The sequence below is a fragment of the Diuraphis noxia genome, unplaced genomic scaffold (genome assembly GCF_037042655.1).
Source record: "Diuraphis noxia isolate RWA-SAM2 unplaced genomic scaffold, SU_Dnox_SAM2 contig0005, whole genome shotgun sequence".
Lineage (NCBI taxonomy): Eukaryota > Metazoa > Arthropoda > Insecta > Hemiptera > Aphididae > Diuraphis > Diuraphis noxia.
Window position 1 is genome coordinate 41,940,551 of NW_028301715.1, and position 12,246 is coordinate 41,952,796.

Genomic DNA, 12,246 nt, shown 5'->3' on the forward strand with positions numbered 1-12,246 from the left:
TTTTTTTTTTTTGTATGTGGTTTCGTGTATTTTCAATATTGTGGCGTTTAAGCTGTCGTGGAAAAAAATCATTTCATTAACTCACAAATGACGATTGTGATTCTTCACGCTGTGTGGCAAGCCATATCACTGAAGGGCCTGTCTTATATATATTCGATTTATTGTTCTCACAAGGTTTGACGGTTAAAAAAATTCACACCGTTGATGGTAACAAATAATATATAGCACTTATATACTTGAAATGACTGAAATCTGTTTTTTATTATTATTATTATTACAAGAAATTTTGTAAAGGGTGGTTGAAGAATCATATTTCTGTTTGTTATAATTTTATAAACATACCATTTTTTTTTTTTTCATATACGTATAAATACGTTTACATTGGCTTATATTTATATAAAACTAAAACAATACTATATTGTTTAATATGTTTACTTTTACCTAATTACCTATCACCATCACCACAACGAATCTACTTATTAAAATTCAGTATAATATATTTACTATAATATGCCTGGTCAATAACAAATCTCATTTGTTAAATTTTTTTTAAATATTATAGTTCATACAATTTAATATTATTCGTACACATAAATCATTTTTCACTATGATGTAATATAAGGGAAATAAGCCATAATAGCCGACGGTCACAACATCAAACATATTATAAGAAAAAAAAATTGTTAGAAAACAGCATACATAATAATATACATTATTTATACGAAATGTTTACTCTTTCTATATGTATTATTTTATTTGGTACATACGTTCAATAAAAATCATTTTTTTTCGTTTTTTAACTTTTTCAAAGTTTAATTTGATACCGAATTTTTAATACTTTCAATTTTTCTATTACCTATAGAAAATTATTAAAATTTTTATAAACTGACGATAAAATGATAAAATATCTGTCTACATTTTCCAAAATTAACGGCATTACACTCGATAAAAATTAGAATATTATGAATTTTTCCGGGTACTTTAATTTTAGGTTTGTTACTAAAACTGGTGATGTAATTACAAACGATTTCTATTGTGTAATAAGTAAAATATCATGAAATTCACTTATTTAGTTAACTTTAAATTTTCAAATGTTAAATTGTTTGCGTATAATATATAATAAATATATAATCAATTTTTAACTGAAATTATTATTAGTCTAATTTTTACATGTTTTCTGAAATATCAATTGACAAATTGTGTTTACATAAAAATATATAAATTAACCTCATCAAGGATATCGTGTCTAAATGTACTTGTTTAGGCATTGAGAGTATTTTCTTTGTTATTTCATTTAGTTATACATGTGGTCAGGATGATTTATTCATCCTTTCATAAACCCTAATCAATCGTAATATTAGCCATATAACGGCTAATAGTAAATAGCCTATATCGTATGTCCAGTGACTATAGAATAATTAGATTAGATTACTCAATTATGGTACCTTATGAATATATTATTTAAATGTTTAGTAGTATAATATTGAATAAATAATAGTTGATTTATATAAATCTATCAGTTCTAACAAACAATACACCTATTTAATAACTATACTATTATATTTATATTTAAATATTGGTAGAATTTACAATTGGTTTTATACTTTTGACGAATTAAACGAATAGTTCATATAAGTACACTGTAATATACTATAGGTATAATGACTAAATTTTTATAGTTTACAATTTTAAATTTTTCACCGCAGTCAAGTGCCATTAGTGGGTGGCTTCTTACTCATGTACTCATGTATTATATGTAACCCTTATCAAATATGCTAATTGTGCATAATTATACAGATTGTATATAACTATTATTGTGTAAAAAAAAAAAAAATTTTCACAAATTAATAAATGGGTAAATTTGTTTTTAGTTTAGGTATAAATATATAAATACTATACTACTATATATATATATATATATATGTAATATGACATTTCTGCTTACAAATCTTATGATTCGTATTCCATTTCTGTGTACATGATCAAATTTAAGGGAAGAATCAAAACACCCTAAAATGTTGGATTACATCATAAAATATGCAATATAAAATCAGATTATTGTGAAAATAAGACGAGTGACTTTTCCTGTTGCAGTTTTCTAGATTTCCCGCTGTGCACAACTCGTCAATAACCAGTAAATGTCAAACTCGACGCGTTTCCGGGATAAAAAAAAAAAAAAAAAATGAGGGAGACTCCGGAGAAATTGGTTGCTCTTGAAAAACCCGCATTTACTACATGAAGTAGCCCGTCCGTTAATGTTTTCGCGGGGAAAATGGAAATTCGGGCACTCAACTAAATTACCGATCTGTCGTCGTCCGAACTCGCTGCGTTGATGTTTTCCATATTATAAGAGATTTTTTTTTTTTTTATTTCACGAATAAGTCACCGCAGGTGGTACACTATAGAATTGAATCCACGACGTATATGGAGCGGTGTCGTCGTAGTGGAGTATAAAATATAAAAGTGGACCTTAAAAGCCCGCTGACGTTTGCGGACAAACACGCGGACGGTCCTATTGTTGTTCCCTTTATAGCCGAGAACGGTCAAAGCGATGAGAGATATACTTTTTTTTCGACGTCACTGATGCCGGTCGAGGGCCATATATATTATATACGCGTTCACTACTCGCACGGTAAACATTCCCACTTTATTATATAGCTTCGTCCTGACCCCATATCACGATAGAATTTTATTCGCAAATAATTAATGATATACCGGCCGTTCATTGAACGGTACCCAAAAGTAAAACGGAGCGATATTCTTTTATTAATAGAAAAAAAGAAAGGTAAATAATATACTTGTTAGCTGTTTCATGACCCTTCGTTGGACATCGGTTCAAAAAATACTCCATAATACTATTATTTATACGCACGAGACGTGCATATTTAATGACATAATATATTATGGCCAACATAAAATTATGAAGGTCACTCTAAATTATGACAGTCAGAAATATTTTCAATAATATTATAATGCATAATGTATAATACCGTTTATATTCTCAATTAACTCGATAATATTATGTAATAACTAATAACCCGAAAATATTTTTGAATTTGTAAGTTATAAATTATTACTTAAATGGGTGTTATAATTTATGAATCATATTGATACTTAATTGCTATTTATAGACGTTTGTCACTTGGTTTTTATATTTATTTATAGCACAGTATCAAATAAAAATTAATATCAGAAACCATATTATATTAAATATATTATATACTTAGATGATACAATTATGAAGTGTGAAACAAATTATTATACCAATATGTCCAAATGTCGAATTGATATTAAATATAATAATGCATAACGTAAATACCTCACCTATGAGTATGATATTTATATAACACATATTGATAAACGACTTCACGCTCTTAATGTATGTTTTTAATATATATTTTAATGTTTATTTTATTAATATAAAAATACAATTATTGTTTTTTTATTACTTAAAGGTAATGTGAAAATATTGTGAATATTGTATGATGACTATTGAAAAAACTTCAGGACGTTTACAGCACGCAGTTTTAGAATATATAATGAAGAGTAATTAGAAATACTTTTTGACAATTTATTTTTAATTTTATTGTTTTTCTGTTCATACACAAATGTATATTCACTTATTTTTTAATTATTAGGTTTATCACTCAAAACTTAAGTACAGTAATATACTGAATAATATAAAAAATTTAAATGAAAACATTTCTTATGGTATGCTAATAATATATCTATAACATTCGTTTTTTACCAACCCATCAAAATGGGTTCACCAGTGACTATTAAGAAGTTCCAATTAACGTTTTACAACCGAAAGATTAAAGTCCCCTCTTGCTTTTAATTTAAGGGAAAAAAATACATTCTTTTTTCCTTTTCCAACGTATATATTTTACTACAAGTATAAAACAAAAGCTCATCCCACTCATTAACCTCTAATTTTGATGAGTCTTTTGTAATGAATGTTTTTTCTTTCCCTCCCGACGGGAGGGGAAAGAGTCCCGAAAAAATAATAAAAAACAATGGACTATTTTCCGGGACATTTTTTTTCACGGCGTTCTTTCATTCGCGTCGATTGTTTTCTCCAAACGGTATTTACTCCAATTAATACCCGGGGGGCTAATTAGCACAGTGCAAGTAGTAGCAGTAGTCCCCTTTTGAACTTGATAACCCGATTAGACAATATTGGCATCGTTCCTTGGAGACAGGAGGGTAAACGAAAAAAGCTGTTTTTTTTTTAAGATGTTGTTATGAAATGATTTGAAAATATTCACGGGGCGTAAAACATTAAGCATAGCAAGGTTGTAAATTGTATTGCATAAGTGACGCGCCTGCATATAACCAATAGTTAAGCAATCATTGAATAATGTATTGAACTAGACATTTTTTTAAAATCATTATAATATTTAAGTGTTCTCAAATGTACAATATTTTTTGTTGCTAGGCTTATAAATTTAAATTTAAAGATTCTTATAATTCTGTTTAGTATTATTAATATTTTTAATAGACTACTTTAATATTATTAATCATAGTTTTTGTGTATTATAGTAAATAATTTATTGCATATATTATTATGTTATTAGTTAATTTTTGTATTTGACAACAAGTTTCGTCTTAAAATTAACACCTATCTTTATAAAATACCATGAATTTAATAATTTATTTAGTATAAATATTAATTGACAACTACAGATTTTTAAATGCATTTACTAAGTGATTTATAAAATAGGTTTATTGATTTCAGAATAAGTAATAAATTTAATTGAGTAATTAATTATGAAATTATACAAAAATAATAAAATCTTACGTGAAGCAATACTAACCTACCTCTCTGTACATATTTGTACAGAATAACTTAATTTAAATTCATAAATTAAAAATTCGTTTACCTGCAATGTAATGTTTTTAATTTATTTTAACTTAATTTAGTAATTGTGTACAAATGTACAATCGATCACTGGTTCGGGTATTTTAAGTTTTTCGTTAGATTTATATATTTTGTCATTATTTTGTCGTTTTAATTTATTTTTATGCCGTTGGAAACACGATCGAAAATCGGCATACGAATCCCGAAACGGAATACTCAACCAATTAAAAGCCAATTACTTCTTTTTTTTTTCCACAGAATGTCTATACTAAGTGTCAATAATATTATTATAAAGATGTTCACATGTTAAGCTGAATTACGATTTTAACCGCATTTGCAGGATATGTGAAGAAAAACAAAAAAACAGAAAATATTATATCGTAATAACAATATTATTCACTCGGGACTGAAATCGAAACAAAACTGGTGTGCACAACGACGGCGACGATCGGCTAAGTTCAATATGATACCCTAAGTGCTTACCATACATTCATGTGACGCTGTGCATTAATAAGAATTCTAAATTGACAGCAACAGATAACACGACGGCGGTTGCTTGGCATTCATTAATATTATCGTTCGCTAAGACTCGACGATATATATTTTACGTCAATTATACGCGATCCTGCCGGCTATATGCGGATAAAGTCGTTGGTTTTGAAAAATTAACCTTACCGCCGCCGTCGCCACTGTCGCAGAATCACAACTGTCCATATATATATATATAGGAAGTATACACGCTGTTTGGTGGGTGTGGAGGGTGCGCATAAAGTCGTCTGCTGTTGTGTCGTTTAATTGGACAATACAAAGCGATACGAATTAAAAACCCTCTTGGGATCGTGCGGCGGCGGCGGCGTAGAAAATAAACTTATCGTCCGATATAGCTACTGCTGTTGCTGCAGTGTGTATATACAACTACAACTATACCGTATATATAGTGTCGTGGGCTCCGTCGCCCCCGCATCATCACCGCACCACCCGGGTAAGAGTAATTCGGTTAGCGTTGCGCAACGGTGACAAATTGTTTTTAACCGTCTGAAGAAATTGTTCATCGATCATGTATATATACGCACCGCCGTTTGTCGAATATATATATATACATTTGGTTTGCGTGTATATATAATATATATATTCCGCTAAACCGTCGTCGTCATCCGCCCCCCCCACCCCTTCCGCCAGTCCACGAGGTCCGTGGAAATTGCAGTGAGTGCGGTACAAACTATATAAGTCGGTTCGGTATAAAAACGCGTGGCGTGTATATACCGGTCGACGCGAATTAATGATACGCGCGCGCGGCCTTATGTCGTCCCCGAGAAAAACACACCCCGAAAAACCGTAACCTCTCCTTTCTCTCACCCTATCTCTTTCTATCTCTCTTTCTCCTCTTTTTTTTTTTTTTTTTTTGGATATCATGAGACGCGAGGGTCTGAACGACACGGGCGCAGACGATGACGACGACGGCGATGGGAGTGACGGGAAAGGACGACTGCGGAACGATGCCTACTTCATTTATCAAACGGCGGCCGACGGCCCCGTTCAATCTGGCGGCAAATTGACTGCAACACCGCAGTGTCGCCAAAATGTATACGATATACAAGTATATGATATAACGCACGAAAACGGATAGTTTTGAGGGGACAAACAAGGTTTTGATAGAACTACGCGTATGAGCTGCAGTGTTGTTTCTCTGGAAAAATAATACATATACACGTATTAAATCCTATTCCGTACGTGATTCGTTTCTTTTCGACAAACTTCTGTTATAGCAGTAATGGTCGTCGCCTTTGCGCGATTCACATCCGACAGCACTCCGCCACCACGCCCCGGCGGCACCATCACGTCTCGCCTTTACGATCCACCGTTGAGTTTTCACGTTTTTCTCATCATGACATTGTACGAGCAAAGCGGCGGCTCGTGTGTATAGCATAATATAATATATGTTCACAACACCCATCCGTCAATTTTAACAGATGAAAATAATTAAACGATTACATTTTAAAACATTAAAACATCATAATCATATTACAAATTCCAAAAGTTTATTATGAATAATAATTGTAGTTTGACGTTTTAAAATATAAATTTTTGATACGAATAAATGTTGGTTAAAATTCTATGAAAAAACGGTAAAAAAATTTAAACAATAGTGTCCCGCGATATTGCGGGGTTGGAATTTCTTCGCCAAGTTCTTTATGAACAGATAAAAATATAAAATAGTTTTCCGTTATTTTTAACATCGTTAACTAACCTCTGTAACAACATTAAATTAATCAATAATTATAATTGTTTTATTTTTATCCTATTTTTGTCATAATCAATATAGTTATTTCTAATTAGTAGCAACAATTAATTTTATTGATCACTTATAATTTTAAAGTACCGAGAGCTCCATCATTGCTAATAAAGTAAAAGATAGATAATAATGTATTACCAAATAAACAGTACCTAACTAATATTGTTCAATATATGCATCAATTAGCATATTAAATTAATTAAATTGTATTTTTTAATTTGCACTTTTTCTTTAAAAACCCAACGGGCCATCACTAAACTCCAAATTAATCCAAGTTAGTTAATTTCAATGCCGTTTATCACTAAAAATTTTGTTACCAATACATACCTTCTTATTAAAATTCTATAGTTATTAAAATTATTTGTTTTTATACCATAAACATTGTCATTGACTGTTTAATCAGTGGTTATTGTAAAAATTACGTTTTATGTTTCATGACATGAAAAAATATATTATACTTAAATTCATCATTATTTTTAAAAGCACGATTTATTGTGTGCGAACAAAGTTTAATAAATATTAAGCAAAATAACATTTTCATAAGAAAAGACTAAAAAGATAACAAGAAAAAGTCCATCACAATATTGCAATATATTATTAAATAGGTACCGCAAGGTTTTATTGTTCAATAAAGTATATAACCCACTGTAATTTTAAGATCTGACGTAGATTAAATGTAAGTAAATTAAAAATGAATCCTATAACATTCTTGTATCATATAAAATAAAATTTGTTCATATACTTTATATTATGATGCATAAATATATTATAATACGTCCCACAATAAAAGGCACTCGATCAGGTTCCTTTGTGATAATATAATATTGTAACCCCTTGGTATACTATATGTTAGTAAATTCCCCATATCTGAACCGGAACTGTTGCACTTTATCCATCCAAATCTCAAAGGATTCGGTTTCGTAAATATTCGTATATAAAACCGAAATGGGGGTTTTTTGTCGTAAAAACTCTGGTCGGTTATATTATATATATATATATATATATACTTTTTTTAGGTAAAAGTCTATTGTTTGTGGCCTTTTTTTTACGACGGATTCATTATCGCGACTTCCGCGCGTATATATGTATAGATGCGCATGTGCGTATTATATTATATATGCATACGTGGTTTTTTTTTCCTATTTTGAATAGATAATAAAAAGAAAGGCCTGGGCTCCAATGGCGCCTGTGCCTCCGATGCAGTTATTCAGGAAGTTTAAGAGGTCCGCCCGAAGTGGTGGTCTATGTAAAAGCGCTGTTAACCTCGTTTTTATAGCGAAACTCCTCCGAGGGGTTTTATACGCACTTGTATATACCACCCAACCGTCAAATTGAACCAAATAATGTCCACTCGTTGTCCATCGAACAGTTTCTTATATACATCTATATTCTTCTTTCTTTCTTTCTTTTTTATTATTTAACTATTGTTTAGCTTCCTGGAGTAGTAAAACGTACGGGGATGATCGTAACTCTTACTTTGAACCCCCTCCGTTCGGTTTGAGTAAGTCGATTTTACGACCATCTGAATAATAAATATCGGAGTCTAAGCAAAGGGGATGAACGAGAAAACATCCGTTGGCTCTGATCCGTAACTTAACCTACGTACAAATCTCTCGATACATTTCTGCATGCAAAATTACTGAATATTTTTTTCCCGATTTTTTCGAATAAAATTATATCATAAAAATATCCTACCCCAAAGAATGAACGTAGATATAATAACTCGGGACGTTTGTAATACGCCCGTTCTATGTTTTTTGGATCATAAAAAAATATTATATATACATTACTGCGAAGGCGCGCAGGATAACGCAATATGAATTTGAGGTTTTTTAAATATTAATTCATCGTAAATAAAATTCACTCATATAAATTACAACAAAAATAGGTATTAAATAGACTTATGATAGTTAAAAAAATAAATAAATAAAAAATATTTTCTTAATACCTATGTAATAACATTGTAAATATTGTAATTTAAATGTTACAAACGGAACGTAATCGTTGAGATAGGATTCAGTAATTTAAAATATTAAAAGAACGAAAAGTTCAATATACTAAGCTGTTACTTCAAATTAGTGTCCAAGTCTCGTGGGGTTTTCCGCATTGAGTCTAAGAAATTGCTATAATGTAAAGTTAATTTTCGTTGACCTGAAAAGAACTTTTATTGTGCACAAATAAATAACAAATAAGATAGTTACTTAGATTGGTCGTAAATTTCCATATAATTTAAAAGGTAAAATAAAAAAGGCGTATTGAATAAAATATGTATATACTTTTACCTAGTAACTAGTAAGCAAGTAAGTTAAGAGCAAGTAACTAAACATTTATTCAAAATTTTTGTGAACACAAGAAAGTAAAACAAATAAATATAATATAATATATAACATAGTATTGTAAATAATAATAATATTATGTGTAATAACTTCTAAGTTGTTTTTTATTCAGAGTCAATAATGAATAATGTAATAGTTAACATATTTTGTACAGTTACGATTTTCATTCATAAAAATAGATATTATTTTCTTATAGGAAATAAATTCAAACTTCAAACTAAATCAACATATCATTTTTACTTTTAAGTGTCAAATATAGTATATTTTTACATTTCGATTCATTGTGTCTATATAGTCTATATTATTATTACAATTCAATATAAAACAATATATAGGTACTTATATTAAACCTACAAGCATGTATTCCATGTATAAAACCATTCCCTCGCTAGTTTTAATTAATAACGAGTTGATGAGTACTCATACGAAGTAATATAATATTATGTATTTCTGTCTGGATACAATATTTTACTGTATAAAGATCTAACAAATGTCTCTCAGGTTTGTGCGTTTTTAGGCCGTACCTGACTATTTATTATGTATTAGCATTTAGCTGTAACTGCCTGCAATGTTTCATCGCGTGTTCGTTCGATTTCAATTCAGTTTTGGCACATGTGTCCCATGAACACACGCGTGTATAATTTACGATGACGTTTCAAACGCAACAACAATCCAAAATTTAATTAACGTTCATAAAAAATGTGTACACATTAAATTGTATATAAATGCGTGATGTATATATCGATATTCGGGAATGGCACTGCGGTACGTGCATTGTTCTATAAAATGTTTGCGTACTAGAGAGAACCCTTCTTTTTTCCACTCTCTAAGTATATTCAATTCAAATTGATTGAATTAGTCGATGCATATTATAATGGTAAGCTGTGCTGAATAAAACAACTCCAATATTATTATGCTGGACACTGCAGCGAAGATAAATGTCTGTCCGGAGAGCTGTTACGGTGGCTCGGGCCCATAATTTAGTTGGCAATAATTACACATGAAATATACGTGTTAACACCATGAATCGAATTTTACTGAGAGGGTTGGGCACCGTTTCGTGGTCTTCCGGGCCATAAATATCGAATTTTGTGTGTATATTATGTAGGGTGGAAGGCGTTCGGATCGCCGATGTCCATTTTTCTGGGGGCGCCGAAGCACAAAAAATGGAATCTAATGGGGTATAGCGTTTGCTACATTTTTAAGGGTCCATTATTTTGCGGTCAGGAAAAAAGGGTTGTGCCCATTACTATTATTACGTCAAGTGGTCACTCTGCAGTATTTGCATTATTATTATTATTATTATTATTATTATTATTATTACTATTACTATTATTATATTTTTTTTACGGTCCGAGAAACAATTAGGAATGACGAACGGGGAGTGAAAATGCCTCGAGTTACGCGCTCAATAGAGAGACGGTATCATTTGGTAGACTTTTCTCTCCAACAATGAAAAATTGTACACGACAATAAAGAATATTGCACGCAAAATAATGTCTAAGTATAAAAGATGTAAATGTCAGTCTCTTCATTTTGGAAAAGAATATTTTTTAATATACGCACCGGTGACGGAGAGAATTCAAAAGCTATTATGTGCGGGGCCAAATTCGAAGTATATCTTTAGACGTTTCACAATAGACTTATATTCCCGCTTTTCTTTAGCCGAGAGGTTATATCAAAGACATTGGATGAAATTCGTTGTCATCAGTTGTCTGTTCCGGAAATAATTTCCAAATATACCTACCTACTCGCATTACTTTGATTAGTATATGTATAGATATACGACTAAGGCAATAATCGGTTAAATGACTTTGACCGATATTAATACTAAAATTAATTCCTTTTTTTAAATATGAAGTTTGTCTATTACACATAATATTATTAATACAAAACCAATATTATTATGTAATAAGAATGTTTAGCAATTATAATTGGTGTAACACTGTTACATATTAGGTATAATTAAATTAGGGAAAATATATATGCTCAGGTAATGGAAATCACTACAATAAACATAATACACGTGCAACATGCTGCAACATGCTGCAAAAGATTTCAATATTTTTTTTTTTTTTACAATAACGTAACACTATAATTTGGTTTTAAAAATAACCTACAAATTTAAGGTAATTAATTCTTTCACCAATTCTGAGAATCGTAATAATAAAATTAAACTTTAATTTAATATTTAAATGGTTTGTAATATTTCGTATTATATGAACTAAAATAAATTAATGTATTCAATTTAAATATTAAAACTATGTAATATAGTCTAAAACATATTTTGTGTTAAAAATGTGGTATTTAAATGCATATAGTAGTGATAGTAGCTTAATTAACGCATCATAAGCCGGTTGCGATATTTTTTTAGGTGAAATCATATACCTACCTACGTCTTACATTAATAACTGCAATGTTTTCTGAAATATATGTAATATTTTCAACTTTTGTGTAAATTACTATAGAAAAAAATACACTTATATTATAAAATAATAAATTACAAAATCAAAATTTCAAATATTTTTTTTACTTTTATATAGATCATTTTTACTGATTTCTACCAGTTAGCTGTTATAAAGCTATTATTTTATGGTAAACACTACATATTGTTATTGTAATAACCTATATAGTAATAATTGATGAATTTTATCTTTTATCTTTAGAATATAGATACTTATATCTGTTTGATAAAACTTTGTTATTACTTATTATCATATCTTATCGTGTACTTTATATCAGTTTTATTAACTATA